The sequence below is a fragment of the Haemaphysalis longicornis genome, unplaced genomic scaffold (assembly GCF_048455015.1).
Source record: "Haemaphysalis longicornis isolate Haplotype H1 unplaced genomic scaffold, Haemaphysalis longicornis Haplotype H1 scaffold_8, whole genome shotgun sequence".
Lineage (NCBI taxonomy): Eukaryota > Metazoa > Arthropoda > Arachnida > Ixodida > Ixodidae > Haemaphysalis > Haemaphysalis longicornis.
This window is the reverse complement of record NW_027526445.1, coordinates 48,989,606-49,004,014: the sequence shown is the minus strand read 5'-3', so window position 1 is coordinate 49,004,014 and position 14,409 is coordinate 48,989,606. Positions and strand designations below refer to the sequence as shown.

Here is a 14,409-nt window from a genome sequence, read left to right as displayed (position 1 = left end):
CTTCAAGATAGCGTCGCTCCGCGAGTTACCGGAACCTTTTTTACCGCTCGTGCGCAGAACCGGTCGACTCGCAACCGAACTGCCGATAGAAGCTACATTGATAGTATCAAGCATAGTCGCCTATCGGCCCAATACTACCGATAATCAGGTGGACGAAAGTTTCCAGCATGACTTTTCATAAGTCACGGAGAATGTCAATCACCTCTCGTGAAGTCTCGTTTCCACAGAAACACTGTAAGAACAAAAAAATTATTTTCATATAGTTATTCAGGAATACCATTTCAGTCCCGGAACAGCCGAGGAAACGATAAAAATTACATTCACTGACGATCGTCGTAACATAGTACTATATAAAAATGATCCAGGGTGGGTTCTCGGTGGAGTCGGCATCATTGATTCAATGAAGTGACCAATAAAATAAAAAAGGCTCCAATCCACGCAGTGAAGGTGGTTGGAAAGCAAAGCTGTGAACGACCCCCACAACAATTCCGCATTCGACGTCGCTTGAATTCACACACATGGCTCTAGAAAGAGTGGAACCAGAGATTCTTGCAAGCCGTTACCTGGGATTCGCGGGGGCGGCGTCCCGAACGCAGCAGCGTCGGCCACGGCCGGCCTCGAGTGGCGGACGCCGTTGCTGTAGGCCGGCCGTGAGTCGGGAGAAAGAAAACGGAGGGTAGTGTCTTTCGAAGGGTGAGACAGCGGAACCTAGCCATCCTGATGTGCTAGCTCGGGGCTACACCACCGCGCGACACAAGTGCAGACACCGAAACAATCCGGCATGTGAGCTTAGCGATTCCAATTTATACAGATTTAAACTAAATAGTTACGTAAGTTTGAGAATTGCCAGAAAGCTGATGGGACTTTTATAATCGCTATTTATCAGAATCAGTTGCTCCATTCGTCTTCTGTAATACTTTCGTCCAATTCGTCTTTTGTAACCTAATTGGTATTCGGCAATTTAGAAAACGCCGTCCTATTAGTGAAAAGCAGTGCGCAAAAGGTGGCGTTTCTCTAGGGGCCAAATGTGTGTAAGCAATCTCTACATTTTGTTTTCACGCCCTGCAAACCAATCCTTACCGCATCTTTGCTGTACGACCCCTTAATTCCGTCTTCCACCCAGTAAATTGTGCGCCCCGGAAAGCATAGGTTTTCCCTCCATACAATGCGAAAGCCAACGGTAGCCACTAATTTCATTTCCGAAGACGCACCTTTGCAAGCGCCGGAAAACACTTTGCGTGTCCTTCGGTAAAACACATTGCTTGAACGAAGGGAAAAAAAATATCGACTCTCGTTCTCCTCGCAAGCTTGTACGTAAGATCGATGAACGATGAAGAAATAAAAAAAGAAAAGAAAGCAGAAAAAAAAAAGAAGAGTGCACCAACGAGAATCTAGGCACCAAAACGCGAGATACGGCTCTTGGAAATTGGCATGTTTACTGGCAAACTCTATGCGCGAACACACCCGATGTCCAAACCTTTTAAGTGCGATGCACTTCTTAAGCGACCCTGAACCTGCGTCCACCGGCGATGTCCGCATAGCATACCCACGTGGGGGATTGGCCAGGAATCTCCTCGTCTTCCTTGGCAACGGGGGGAGATGGGCGCGCGCTGCCTGGCCGCTGACATGGCACATACCCACGTGGGGGATTGGCCAGGAATCGGGCGTGAGAAGGGCTAATGCACCCGCTTAAAGGAGTACTGACACGAAATTTCAAAGCTGAGATCCGCTCTAGCAATCAAGTACAACGACAACACAAATAGGTGTCTGTGAATAAATGCATCTTTCTTTCCTTGTAGTTGTGTGTGTGTGTGTGTGATCTCTCTTTCGCGAACATTACCGAACCGCGCAAATTCAACTCGTGCATTCGCACTTTCACATTCTTCCCCTCGGGGAAATGCGGGGAATTTTTTCGCTTTATTTTACACTTACCAGAGCGGTTATTGTCAAGGGAATGTCTATAGCGCACTCCACTTGTGTTTTCTAAGTTTCTTTTCTTTTTCCGGCTGTTTACCTATACATGCTGCCCTCCTTTCCTTGCCTTCTTGCTCCGTTTCCCTCTCTTTAAATTCCTGAATTTTATTCTGTGCGGGGTAGCCGAATAAAAATTAAACCCAATTCCACCCAGTGTGAACTGTGCTGAAACAGCGAAGCTGCGGTTCTCTCAAGAGTCGGCTCGAACGTCAACGGGCGCTCGACCGAGAATAGCAGCGCCGTCGCCGCGCAAATTCTACGTTCGCGCAAAGTAATCGGCAGCTGAACGTCAGCGGCCGGAGGCTCCCTCCCCAGCGAGAACAGTGCGCCCTCTATCGGTAGGTCTGGGAACCGGTCTATGCGAGGCCGTCTGCGTGACGCAAGACCTACAGCAGACTTACAAAAAGGGTCCGCCTGCAACACGTCCCCTGTTAATATTAGCCCATGTTGGACATTCCACGCGAGTTGGTCGGCGCCATTTTCGTCCTATGCACAGAATACTTCACATTAACCCTTTCCGACCGTCGCGCTACAAATGACTACGACGACGTTTGCGCTGTACATAACGCGTTCAACGTGCCAATCCAAACCATTTCCTGCTCCAACAGCTGCTTTCCGAACCTCGGTCAATCCCTGTCGGGCGCTTCGACGCACGAACTGACGCGGGCCCTGGGGCGAGCAACGCGGAAATGAAGAGCACGTGTTGCGCGGCGCTTTCGAACGCCGCGCATTCCGACAAAGGCCGCGCCTGCTCGCATCCGATGTCCTAACCACCACCACATGGGATGGCCACCGACGAAGACGACTGGCTTTTCCTTCTTCCCCGGCCATCAGCGGCAGGAGGAAGGGAAGATGAAACAAGAGAGACGCCGTCCGGGCGCAGGAGAGCCCGGCCCGTTGTCTTCGGGCTCCGCCCGAGCATCGTGTCTTAGCCGCCCGCTGGGGCTGTAAATAAATGTACAGTTTTGTATCGGAGGCCGAGTTTGTCGGTTGAGGATACCCGGGTTCAGATCCTCAGCGCTGCTGCGGCTTGGAGGAGAAGCCCCGGGGAAAAGAACACCACGAAGATAACTATCCCCCTACGAGGACGGGTGCGTATTTGGAAACCAAGTACCATTTTAGTGATTATGATGACAAACAACATTATTTTGTCCAAAACAAGAAGGGGAGGACACAGTTTGCATGTCAAGACGGCTAAACAAACGCTGCACACACACTGCACCGACCTGGAAACATTTCCACCGGGCCTTGTTTCAAAATAACTAAGAAAACCCGACGGCTTGAATTGTCACGATCCACGCCTTTCTCTTTCGCTCAAAAAATGCTCTCTCTCTCTCTCTGCACGCCACCACCGCTGTGTACGAGCGGCTGGACATTCCGTATATCCAAGCCCAGATACAGAACAGGTAGAAGCCCGGAACTTCCTCTGAGCACCCAGCGCCATCTGGATGAGGAGGAATGGACGTTTGTCTATTTTGAGCAGAGCGAAAGACGGTGGAGCCATTCACTCGGGCGGGGGACGCCCTGAGTCCAGGACATCCTAAGCACACTCATATGTTCTCTCGAGCAACTGCTGAAAGAACTCCGCAGTTCGGTCTCAGTAAAACGCCCTTGGTTCGAGCACCACCAATGTCAAAAGTGTTTCCAAGATTCGTGATTTTTTTACTGTAAAATGTTCTCTTAATTGGCTCAACTCTGCGCATTCTTTTCCTAAATATCGGGTGGTATAGCATATTTTAAGTCGGTTTAGAGGTAGCGTGGGACATGTCAGCACCACAGCAAAACCTGGGTCTAACGAACGTCTATGTAGCGAATTCCTGGATTTAACGAAGTTTTTCCATTCCCCATTTCCACTTCCATTGAAGCCCATGTGTTTGCGACCTCTCTGTAAGGAGAGCGTTGCGGCGCAACGTTAACCTTGATGTAACGAACTCGCTAGGCTTATCAGTAATTGTTTTGTTTTGTTTTTGTTTGTTTTTAACTTTTACTGAAACGCAGTGTCTAGAGTGCTGTCCGACGGCACTCTAGCTGATCGCTGCAGGCATGGCTAGAGTGCCGTCCAACAAAATTCGAATGTATAAGACTCGGCAAGCTCCTGCCAAAGCGTCTGTCGTTTTGGTGTGGAAGATTCGGCTCAGCTTCGTAATCACAAAGGGCGGAGGTTCGATACCCGCTCGGTGTCGGGTTTTTTTTTTTCATCTTTAATTTGAACTATAATTTTTATGGCTTGGTTAGTGTTGGTGTTTTTAATGATTTCTTTGTGTGCGTTAGGTCATGTTGTTATGTTATGTTATGTTTAGGTTATGTTGTCTAGCTTTACGTTATCTAGAGCGATGTAGCGCCAGACGCGGAAATTTTGTTATAAAACACCGGTGGACGTCGATATAGTGGAATGCTCATAATACCGTCGGACGGCACTCTAGGCACGGCCTTACGGAAAAATCGGCTGGCGAACCGCACTAACTCACCGAATACTAGCACTACTTTAAGGATCCAGCAGCTATAGAAAAACGTCTAGAATGGCTTAAAACAAAATTCGTGACGATGATGATAATGAACGGAGCCGGTAGCGCCATCCGATGGCTAACGTAGCACCCACTTGAGGTTTCGCTTTGTGTAGCGTGACACCACGTCGCGAGGGTAGCTACAGTTCACTTTTTTTTCGCCCGCACCGCAAACGACCGTGCGTTCCCACGTCCGAGTGCGGTGTCGATTCGACACTTATCTTGAGGTGCTAGGCTGCCTGCCGGCGTGCAGTCGCGCGTCTCCACTGCTATCTGTGGCGTTGATTTGTCTGCGACGAGTTCTGCTACAAGAAAACGAAACCTTTTTTTAAGTGCGAATGCACTTCTTAAGCGAGCCTGAATCGTCCGCCGCCGTAGTTCGCATAGCAACAGCTGCGGGTGCGCGCGCTCCTCGTCTTCCTCCTCGTCTTCCCTAGCAACGGGGGGGGGGGGGGGGGGGGGGGATGGGCGCGCGCTACTCTCCTCCTCCTCTCTCCGCTCAGTGACTGCGGGTGTTGGGCGCCTCCTCATGGCACATACCCACGTGAGGGATTGACCAGGAATCGGGCGTGAGAAGGGCTAATGCACCCGCTTAAAGGAGTACTGACACGAAATTTCAAAGCTGAGATAACTATGTAAAACGCTTCCTTTTTATCACGAGATATCTCTCAGCAAGTTTTAACAGTAACCGCCTACCTCGCCCCCAACCTCTCGCGCGAAGCGGTCCTCCAGTACGTGGACGCGGCCATGGAGAGCGTCTGCGCGCGTTCCAAACCCTCGGATCCCGTCGTCTTGGTCGGCGACTTCAACGTCGACGTCCGCAAGGACGGAGAGTGGTTGGTCGACTACATGCACGCCACGCACTCCATGTCGTGCATACCCCTCGACTCGCCCACCACCATCAACGGCGGTTTCATCGACCTGGCCTTTGCGAGAAACTGCCAAGTCCGCACCGTCCTCCAAGACCCTTTGACGGTCCATTTCACGGACCACAAAGCGATCCTTCTAGCAATCAAGTACAACGCCCGCCGTGAGGAGGTGGCGCTACGAAGGATTCGCGTCGGGGCTGCTCTTACACCAGCTGTCACCCACACCTGGCCCCCGGATCGACGGGCTCCGTTTGGCCGGACATGCCCATTTTGCACCACGTCGGCATCGACCGCAGACATTCACCATCTTCTGTGGACTTGCCGTGGCCTCCAACGTTCCCGACAGCAAGTACTACATAGTGTGGGACTCAACCCAGGCCGACCTCCCGACTACAGACGCTGGCTCTTTGGGCCGTATCACCGGAGCCTTCTAGACTTTCTTAGTGAAAACTTCCTGTTTATGTACATTTAAACACACTCGCCTCCACCGTTTTATGCTGCAGAGCAAACTTTCGCAATTAAAAAAAAAAGTACAACGACAACACAAATAGGTGTCTGTGAATAAATGCATCTTTCTTTTAAGTGCGAATGCAACCGTGCATTCGCACTTACACACTCTCCCCCTCGGGGAAGTGCGAGGGAATTTTTTCTATTTTCAAGACAAGCAAGTAAATGTGATCGCCGTCCGGTACACGGTATCCCAGTAAGTGCCCTGTCAACCATTTTGAGCGCGGAAGTCAGCATCAAGTTCGTGAAAAGGCGCTATTTTCAAAAAGCATAACTTTGGTTCCTGAAACGCGTTTGGAACCAAAAGAGTTTCGAACGGGAAAAGTGATAATTAAGCTACGCTTGTGAATTGTGAATACGCTTGTGTGAATTGTGAACCTTGCCTCCTTGGAGTTCCGTGTAGTGCCTAAGCTCGTGCGAAACCAGCAGGCGCAAGTCACGCAGTTTTTCTACGGTGAAATAAGTCCTTCACTGATGTCTAGCTTTCTGGTTTCGCTTCTGCTTCGTTCACGCGAGGCTTAACTAAAAACCTGCATGTAACGAAAATCTGGATGTAACGAAAAATTGCGAGATTTTGCCAACTTCGTTATATCCAGGTTTAACTGTAGAATTAGCGTTCTACGTCGAACCGGAAGTACCGGGCATGTACCTACCAGGGAAGGGAATATTGCATCAAGCTGCTAAAGTGCAGCCTTTTTCGAACCACTTTTTAAAGACGATAGTCTTTTTGGGGGCTACGCAACTTTTAGTCTGTGTGCGAGTGTGGCTATCTTTCGATTCAGCACTCATTTTACCTTTGACCGCGCAACCAAATGGTTAAGACTAATACTGATACGAGAGGCTTTTGTAGGAAAAACTTCCACACCACTAAATCTGTAAACACACCTAACATCTGCCAACATTTGTTCAACAAAAAGATAACATTAGGCACGTCTGGGGTGAAACATCAATACCGAAGTGGTATTTGCAGTGTTCTTTTACTCGAAAATACATGGCTGCTAAATGTCCGCGATTACGAAAAAAAAAAAAAAAACACTGGCTGAAAACAATGTTCAGAGCCGAAAATTCACGCATCTCCCCGAAGTGAATGATGACAAGCGGGCGAAGCACTGGGGATCGGTCTTACCGTAAATCACCCGTGGCATTGCCCACTCGCGCATGTAAATGAGTGACAACGCGTGTGTACAGTATATACAATTCAAATCTAATCCAATCCAAATCCAATCCAATCCAACCCAACGCTCTTCGCGCACGCGCAGCACTGTGTACACGGACGCCAAGCCCCGGACAAAGCGAGGTCCTACGGTGCTTCGTCCCTACAATGCGAAAAGCACGCCGGCAGTGCTTTAGACCTCATGGTGACATTTCATAAAGCACAGTAGTAACGAAAGGTTCCAGTACATGGCGCGCTATAGCAGTGGAACGCGGTAATATTAAATTGACTTTAGCAACTGTCCTACGTGTTTATCGTAGGAGGACCGAGTCGGGAAAGGGAGAGCGCGAGGGGCGGGCGGAGGAGAGAAGACGAGGCCCTTACGTGGTACGGACGGCAGAAGACTATCGTCTTTCAACGACATTTGCAGCGAGGCGCGCAGATACGCGGCCGCCTATTTTATCGCTGTACAGATAACGCAAGAAATAGGCCTCCTCGATTGATTGACTGATCGATCGACGAACGCGCCGAACAGCGCAGAGGACGGTATAAGAACAGTTGTCGCGTCTATCTTGCAATACTGCGTTGTGTTCAAGCACGTCCTGCCACCAAACTATACACCACGCGCGGGGAAGCAGTCCGCTCTGCTCCGTTTCCGTTTATTGACGTTTCACACACAAGACACTGAGCAGGCGAGGAAAGGTCGGCCACGGAAGAGCGCGCGGCGAGGGCACTGAGCGCTGCTGCGCCCAGCATCGTGTCCCGCTGGTGACGCCACTGGTCTCACGTGACGACCACGCTCTCTCATCCCCGGTGCGTGTGGATGGGCGAGAAGAGGAGGAGGAGGTGGAGGAGGATGCTCTTCTCCGGGATGCACGGGGCGCCGGAAAAGAAAAGCCGACTGGGAAATGAGGGAGGGGCTCCCGGGGACGGTCGACGACAGGCGCTCGAGAGAACGGAACGCTTTCACGCCGAGAGCAGATCTGCGTGGGGTAAACACGAGCCACTGTGAGAAGTGGGACGGGCACTGTCGCCGCATAGAAGAAGGCGTGCGTTGCAAACTTCTCGGCGGTACACGTGGTGCAACACAACTGAACGCGCAAGTCGTCGCGATGTATGCCAAAAAGGCGGCGCGTTCTCTCCCACATCCTCCTGATCATCATCGTCATCATCAACCAGTTCGTGTCCAGTGCAGGACAGAGGCCTCCCTTATGTTCCTCCAACCGTATACCTGCCTTGCGGTGCCACGCTCAGCTATCTCGTCTTCCGGTTCCTGGTTTCAGGGCACCCGCCCGGTGGGAGGCACCGGACCATGGAAGCCTCTCTCACCGGGCGAGTGCCCTAATACCAGCACCTAGACTCCGACCAATTAGGTTTGTTCATCATCCTCCCTGATGCAATCCCCGTTTCCTGGTAGCTGTACCCTGACTGTCCAGCGCTTGGAAGTTTCCCGTATTACATGCTCATACTAGGTAAACTCAGCCCGAGTTCGTTCTCTGATGTAAAACGCTGAAAAACAAAATGGCTGTGCCCTTATGAACACAAATATCACGTGGTGCCGACCGACCAATGAAAATCCTGCGGGCACATAATAACAGTGAGAGAAAAGAGTGCCGATACTCTAAAAGCCTGTATTCGGTTACGCTAGTTACTCCTATCAGGTTTCTTCCCATATTCCTCGTTAGGCTGACCTAAGTTCACCTTCGAGGTGTTTAGTAAGGCGCCAGGCACTTGTGCTAAGACCGAGAAGAACGGTAGAGAAAGAGAGAGAGAGAGAGAGAGAGAGAGCACGAAATGCGTACACCTTCCGAACTATAGTTTCGATGGGGTGTACGCTGCCGCCTCGTGTAATTCCCCTTCACCCGGTAAACAAGAGAACGGAAAGATGCGTGCGGATCGAGCGGAAGCTCGGAGCGGGACAGAGCCGTTCAGCAAAGGACGTGAGAAGGAGCACGGACGACTTCTACCACTCCGCGGAAGTCTCTCTCCGCGAGTCGCACAAAGTTATAACTGACGTACAGGGAGCACGACGCGTCTCCGCACCCGTTTTCCCCCTGCAGAGACCGGGCGGTTGAGAAACACGCAAAAAGGCTGCCGGACAAATGCCGGAGAGGGAAAAAAATTAATGTTGTTTAGCTTTGGTTAAGCCTAGTTGATAGCGAAAGCCTTCACTGCGCTGGCTAGGCCCATTATCGATGTGCGGTCGAGGTGCATGCGGTGTCGCCATGATATACAGACAGGTTCGCAACGAATACACTGTTTATTCATCATCATTTTTTCGCCTCCTGGCGTTGTTTAAGCCTCGCTGCTGTACGAGCGATCACAGCTGGATGTTCGCCTTCCTCCATCAAACACGGTCGTGGCCTCCTGGAGGCGAGGCGCGCGCGTCGGTGGCGGCCTCCTCTCGGGTACCGCGCACGTCTACGTTCCCTCTTCGACTATGTCTCCCCTGCTCATGGAGGAAAGAAAAGGTTAGGAGAGGCCCTGACGTCACATTTGTGAAGCCGAGTCCCCCCATGACTTGAGCCCACAGAGCCCAGCACTCTATCCCATCATCCTTTGCTGTCTCCGGTTTGATTTGACTAACATGGCGTCGCCCTGCCCTCCCACTTCGAAGCGAAAACAGCTTCGTCGCTAATTCCTCGGTGCGATGTCATGTTCTAAGCTGTTGATTTCGCCTTCAGTTTGCCCATTCTAACCCTCACCCAAAGTTTTAATCGAAAAACGGCCTTCGTTTTTGAGATAGAAAGACGATTTTTCAGCTCTTAAGCCTGGCAAAGTAGCGTCGTCGTCATAGCAACAGGCTGGAGGGATGGCGAACGCAGACGCCTCCGACGGCAGAGTTTTCAAACTGGCCTAATCTAAAAACGTTTGTCGTAGCGACTGCGCTGGTTTGCAAGCGTAGCGAGGCAGCCACATACCAAGCGCCTTAAAAATTTGTCCGTTCTATATGCCCAAATTTGGCCGCCGCAGTTGTAAACAAGTAAGCAACATTGTCTATGGGCTCAAGAAAATTCACGTGACTTCCTCCACACTTTTCGCAATGCATTGGGATGCTAGGGGCCTCTCCTGAGTATTCTTTCCTCCATGCCCCTGCTACATATATCTCTCCCCGCCATCGGGCTGCTGCTCCATGCCGGCGCTTGCGGAAGGGGGTGTGCTTTGACCTCTAGCTCCCAAGGTCAAAACTGGTCACCCCGCGAAGACTGGCCGAGGTAGCTAGTGCAGCTTTCGCTACAAAAAGAAACGCGCCTTTCTCCGCACATGTGCTTCGCCCTTGACGCCCACGAAGCGTGAAGGCCGCTTCGAAAGCGCGAGAGGAAAGCGGTGTCAAGCGAAAATACGCGCGCGCATAGCTGGGTTTAGAGTTAATCACGCAGAAGGCGGGCCTTCGCAACAAATTTCGAATCGGCCAACGGTTCGCTCCGAAAATCTCGAGGAGAGTTGAACTGCCGGAATCAACGCCGCTCTTGTAGGATACACAATAAACGCGAGGGGCTTTCTAAGCACGCCCCGTGCGGCCCCGCCGGAATAGATTCCGTACCTCGGAATGCGTAACTGTACCAGCGAAGAGCGCGGCTTCCGGATTAAGGCAGGAGGCGGCCAACGCCATTGCTGCTGTTAGCAATCGCCGTGGCTAGGTACAGTACAGCGGACTCTCGATAATTCGAAGTTCGTTAATTGGAATCTTCGGCTAATTGGAAGTGATACGCTGGTCCCGGCTATTTCGCATGCAATCTAATGGGGGAAGTTTCTCGCTAATTCCAAGCTTCTTTACATCGGTTAATTGAAAGTCATTTCGCATAAAAGCCTCGAGTGACCATTTTTCAATAAAACTCGAAAATTTTTCAACGCGAAAACAGCACCGTGTTCTGTACTGATGTCGGCGCTATCGAAACAAAGGTATTGCGTCAGCATACGCACCTCTGTTCGAAATCCTCAACTTTTTTTTTTTTTGCACACACTGCCGTGTGAGCTAGCAGCCTGTGAGGTACGGACGCGCCATACTTCGATTTTAGCTAAGTCTTTACTATCATGGCATCAACCCATGTTATTCGCTCGACCTGCCGACGAAAGTGGCGATTCTACACTAAATCAAGAAGGGAGACGTGTTGTGGACTAGCAATAATGCCGTCCTCGTGCTTTTTGTTCAGTTGAAAGTTCGGTGAATTAGATGCGTTTCGCTGTCACTCCCTGGACTTCGTATTAACGGGAGTTTCCATGGTGCCGACCGGCGACTTTCGTTTTTTCGAGCCGGAGCTGGCAAGGTTCAAGAGGGAACAGGTGAAAAAAAAGACGCGTCTGCGCACGCGTGTCCCGCTCTGAAAAGGTAGTCCCGGCAACCGTGAGAATTACCGTACGAAAGTTCTCACGGCAGTCGCCCCTCATCGCCTAACAACGCACGCTACCCGGAGATTCTATGGGATAAATATTTCCTAAAGAGCGGCCGGCAGAGCGGCCGGTCACACTCTGCCTGTCACAACCGGCGGCGGTTTCGTTGGGAGAGATGGCAACACTGCAAGCCAGAAACAAAATGGCCCCCAGACGCTTCCGGGTGCACGAAGTCGCGGTTCTCTTAAGCGTAGCTTATTTAGTGACGCTAGGCTGAGCCGCGTCGCCGTCGTCGTGACCGAGCGAACGATGGCTGGCAGGGTTACCAGATGCTCCAACCAAAAAACGCCCAATCGTCAAGTCAAACCGGTCCAAATCTCGCCCTATGCAAAAGGATCCCACCAAATGTGGACAAAAAGTCGCTCAAATGTTTGTAACGCATTAAAAAGTTCATTTAAGCAAAAAAATTTTAATTTTTTTTAATGTAAGCAAAAAAAAAAAAACCTGGTAGTCACGTAACAGGCAACGATCCAGAGAACTAAAACACCTGGGCTATGTGGCACGCCATAGTGGAGGGCCTGTACATACGGCCATTTTCATCTGTCGCCTTCATTAAAAAAAGCAGCCGCAGTTGGGATAAGACGACCCTTCCCCATGAGCCTTCACAAAACTCAGTAAACAGAAAAGGCAAAAACGGCGCAAGGACCAAGGTCCAAAACAGCGCCGATTAAGCTAAGCACATGACTGAGCGGAACCACTTAGTCCATACAGAATGCAAGATTTCAACCGAAAAAAAAAAAAACACACTTCAGTTGGCTCAAAACTTTTACAACAGTCTCCGATTCTTGCCAAAGCAAGCTTACCATGAAGAATACCTCCTAGTGTTTCCTACACATACAGTTTGTTTGGTCACTTTGTTGTCAAAGGCACTTTACTGAAAACACGTTTCACGGTGGCGTTCGATATCGACAAATAGATGGAAAGGTAAAAGAAGAGGAAATATCAAGTTTTCAGTGCTGTTTCTGACACTTTTTACGTTTTTGGAAAATTTTATCACGCATATGTCCGACAGGTTATCAACATTTGCTTGGAGAATGGGATATTCAGACTCGAGTGCTGGAATGAGTGCAGCAGGTATTGGCAAACTGCAGGGAAAGGCACCCGCACTTCACCAGGATTTGGCATGGGCTGGCCTCTTTCAATCTCGTTGTTAGGCTGTTGTTTTTACCGAACATAACTGTTGCTCCATCTGTTGCAAGATATCTACGCAGAATCGGTTCACCAAATATCAGTACAGACGCCTCGAACGCGAACCGGTATCTTGCTTGCGCTTGCAAAATGCCTAAATTTGGTGCACGGGCCGCGAAATAAAACTAGCCCAAAACTCGCCCAACCGCCAAAAGCTTTTTTTCTAGCCACAGGGAAGAGAAAGTCGCCCAATTTGGCGCTTTCTCGCCCAATCCGGTAACCCTGATGGCTGGACAGACGAGTGAAAGAAAAAAGCGAACGATGGAAGAAAGCAGAGGAGGAGAGTGTCGCGAAATTGGGAGGGGAGGGCGGTTCGCCGTGGCGGGGCCAGCCAGCGCTCTCCCAAAGTGTGCGGCGGGGGAGGGGAGGGGGCAGTATGCTGTGCCCGCGTTTCTCGAAAGTCTATGCCCGCACTTAGCGCTCGACAGCGCAGCACTTGGCGAAAACGTGAGGGGGGAGTGCGCGTGTCTATCATGTGCGTTCGCCAATATATCGAGGCGATCCAAACCCCACACTACACACAGAAATCACAACAGCAGAGGTACACAGCGCAATTTTAAAGCTCCGACGCGGAACAGCTCCCGGCTCCGACAAAATCACCACCAAGATACTAAGACACCTAGACGATCAAGCCCTCGACGCAATCACGACACTCTTCAACCACCACTGGACGGCAGGGACCCTTCCAACCACAGGGAAACATTCGAACATCTCGCTAATCCCTAAACCTTCAAAACCAATCGAACTAGAAAACCTCCGTCCAATTTCCCTTACGTCTTGCTTAGGAAAACATCTCGAGCACATAATACATAACAGAATAACGAGACACCTCGAAGAACAAGACCTCCTCCCACCAAACCTCATAGGGTTTCGCGCAGGGCTATCAACTCAAGACGCACACATTGAAATTTACCACGACATCATTCAAGCTCCTTCCAAAAAAAGACAATGCCGCGATCCTCGCCTTAGACCTACACAAGGCCTTTGATCACATCTCCCACGCAGCAATACTACAAGCGATCACATCTCTCAACCTAGGGCAACGCACACAAAAGTACGTGCTCACTTTTCTCACTGACAGGACTGCCACACTCAGATTAGGCCCCCTCATTTCTCCAACCTTCCCAATGCCAGCGAGAAGCACTCCTCAAGGCGCTGTCCTTAAGCTTTCACGCCTGCTTTTCAATCTGGCAATGATAGCCACTGCACGCAGCCTGGAAAACATACCGGAACTCAGATATACAATATACGCAGACGACATTACACTATGGGTGCCCCGCGGTAGCGACGCACATATCGAGGAAGTCCTCCAACTGGGAACCATGGCAGTCGCACACAAAACACAGCAAGCCAGTCTCACATGCTCGGTGCACAAATCCGAACTCTTAATCCTGCACCCTCCGCGAACAAAATCCCCCGCCAAACACAACATCCATATATCCGTTAATAATCCCCCCATTCCGCGTGTAAGTAACTTACGCATCCTAGGCCTTACGATTCAAGCAAATAGAAGCACAACCCTCACACAACGCGCCCTTCGAAATCACACTCTACAGACCATCGGACTCATAAAACGAATAACAAACAGACACCACGGCATATCCGAAATGGAACGCCTCATAACAAACAGACACCACGGCATATCCGAAATGGAACGCCTCAGACTTGTGCAAAGCTTCATAATAAGCCGTTTCTGCTACCATTTACCATACGCGAATCTACCGAAAGCCAACAAAAACGACTTGGACGCACTACTCCGCCAAGCCTACAGAGCCGCGCTGCTACTGCCCCCCCCCCCCCCCTCCCTCCCGCCCAGACTGCA

General features: G+C 50.7%; 1 protein-coding gene across 1 annotated transcript in view; it reads left to right on the top strand.

Annotated features, from left to right (window-relative positions):
• The window catches only part of LOC144149590 (sodium/potassium/calcium exchanger 4-like), a 139,062-nt gene that overhangs the window by 12,327 nt on the left and 112,326 nt on the right, over positions 1-14,409 (top strand). The gene's annotated exons all lie outside the window — the stretch shown is intronic.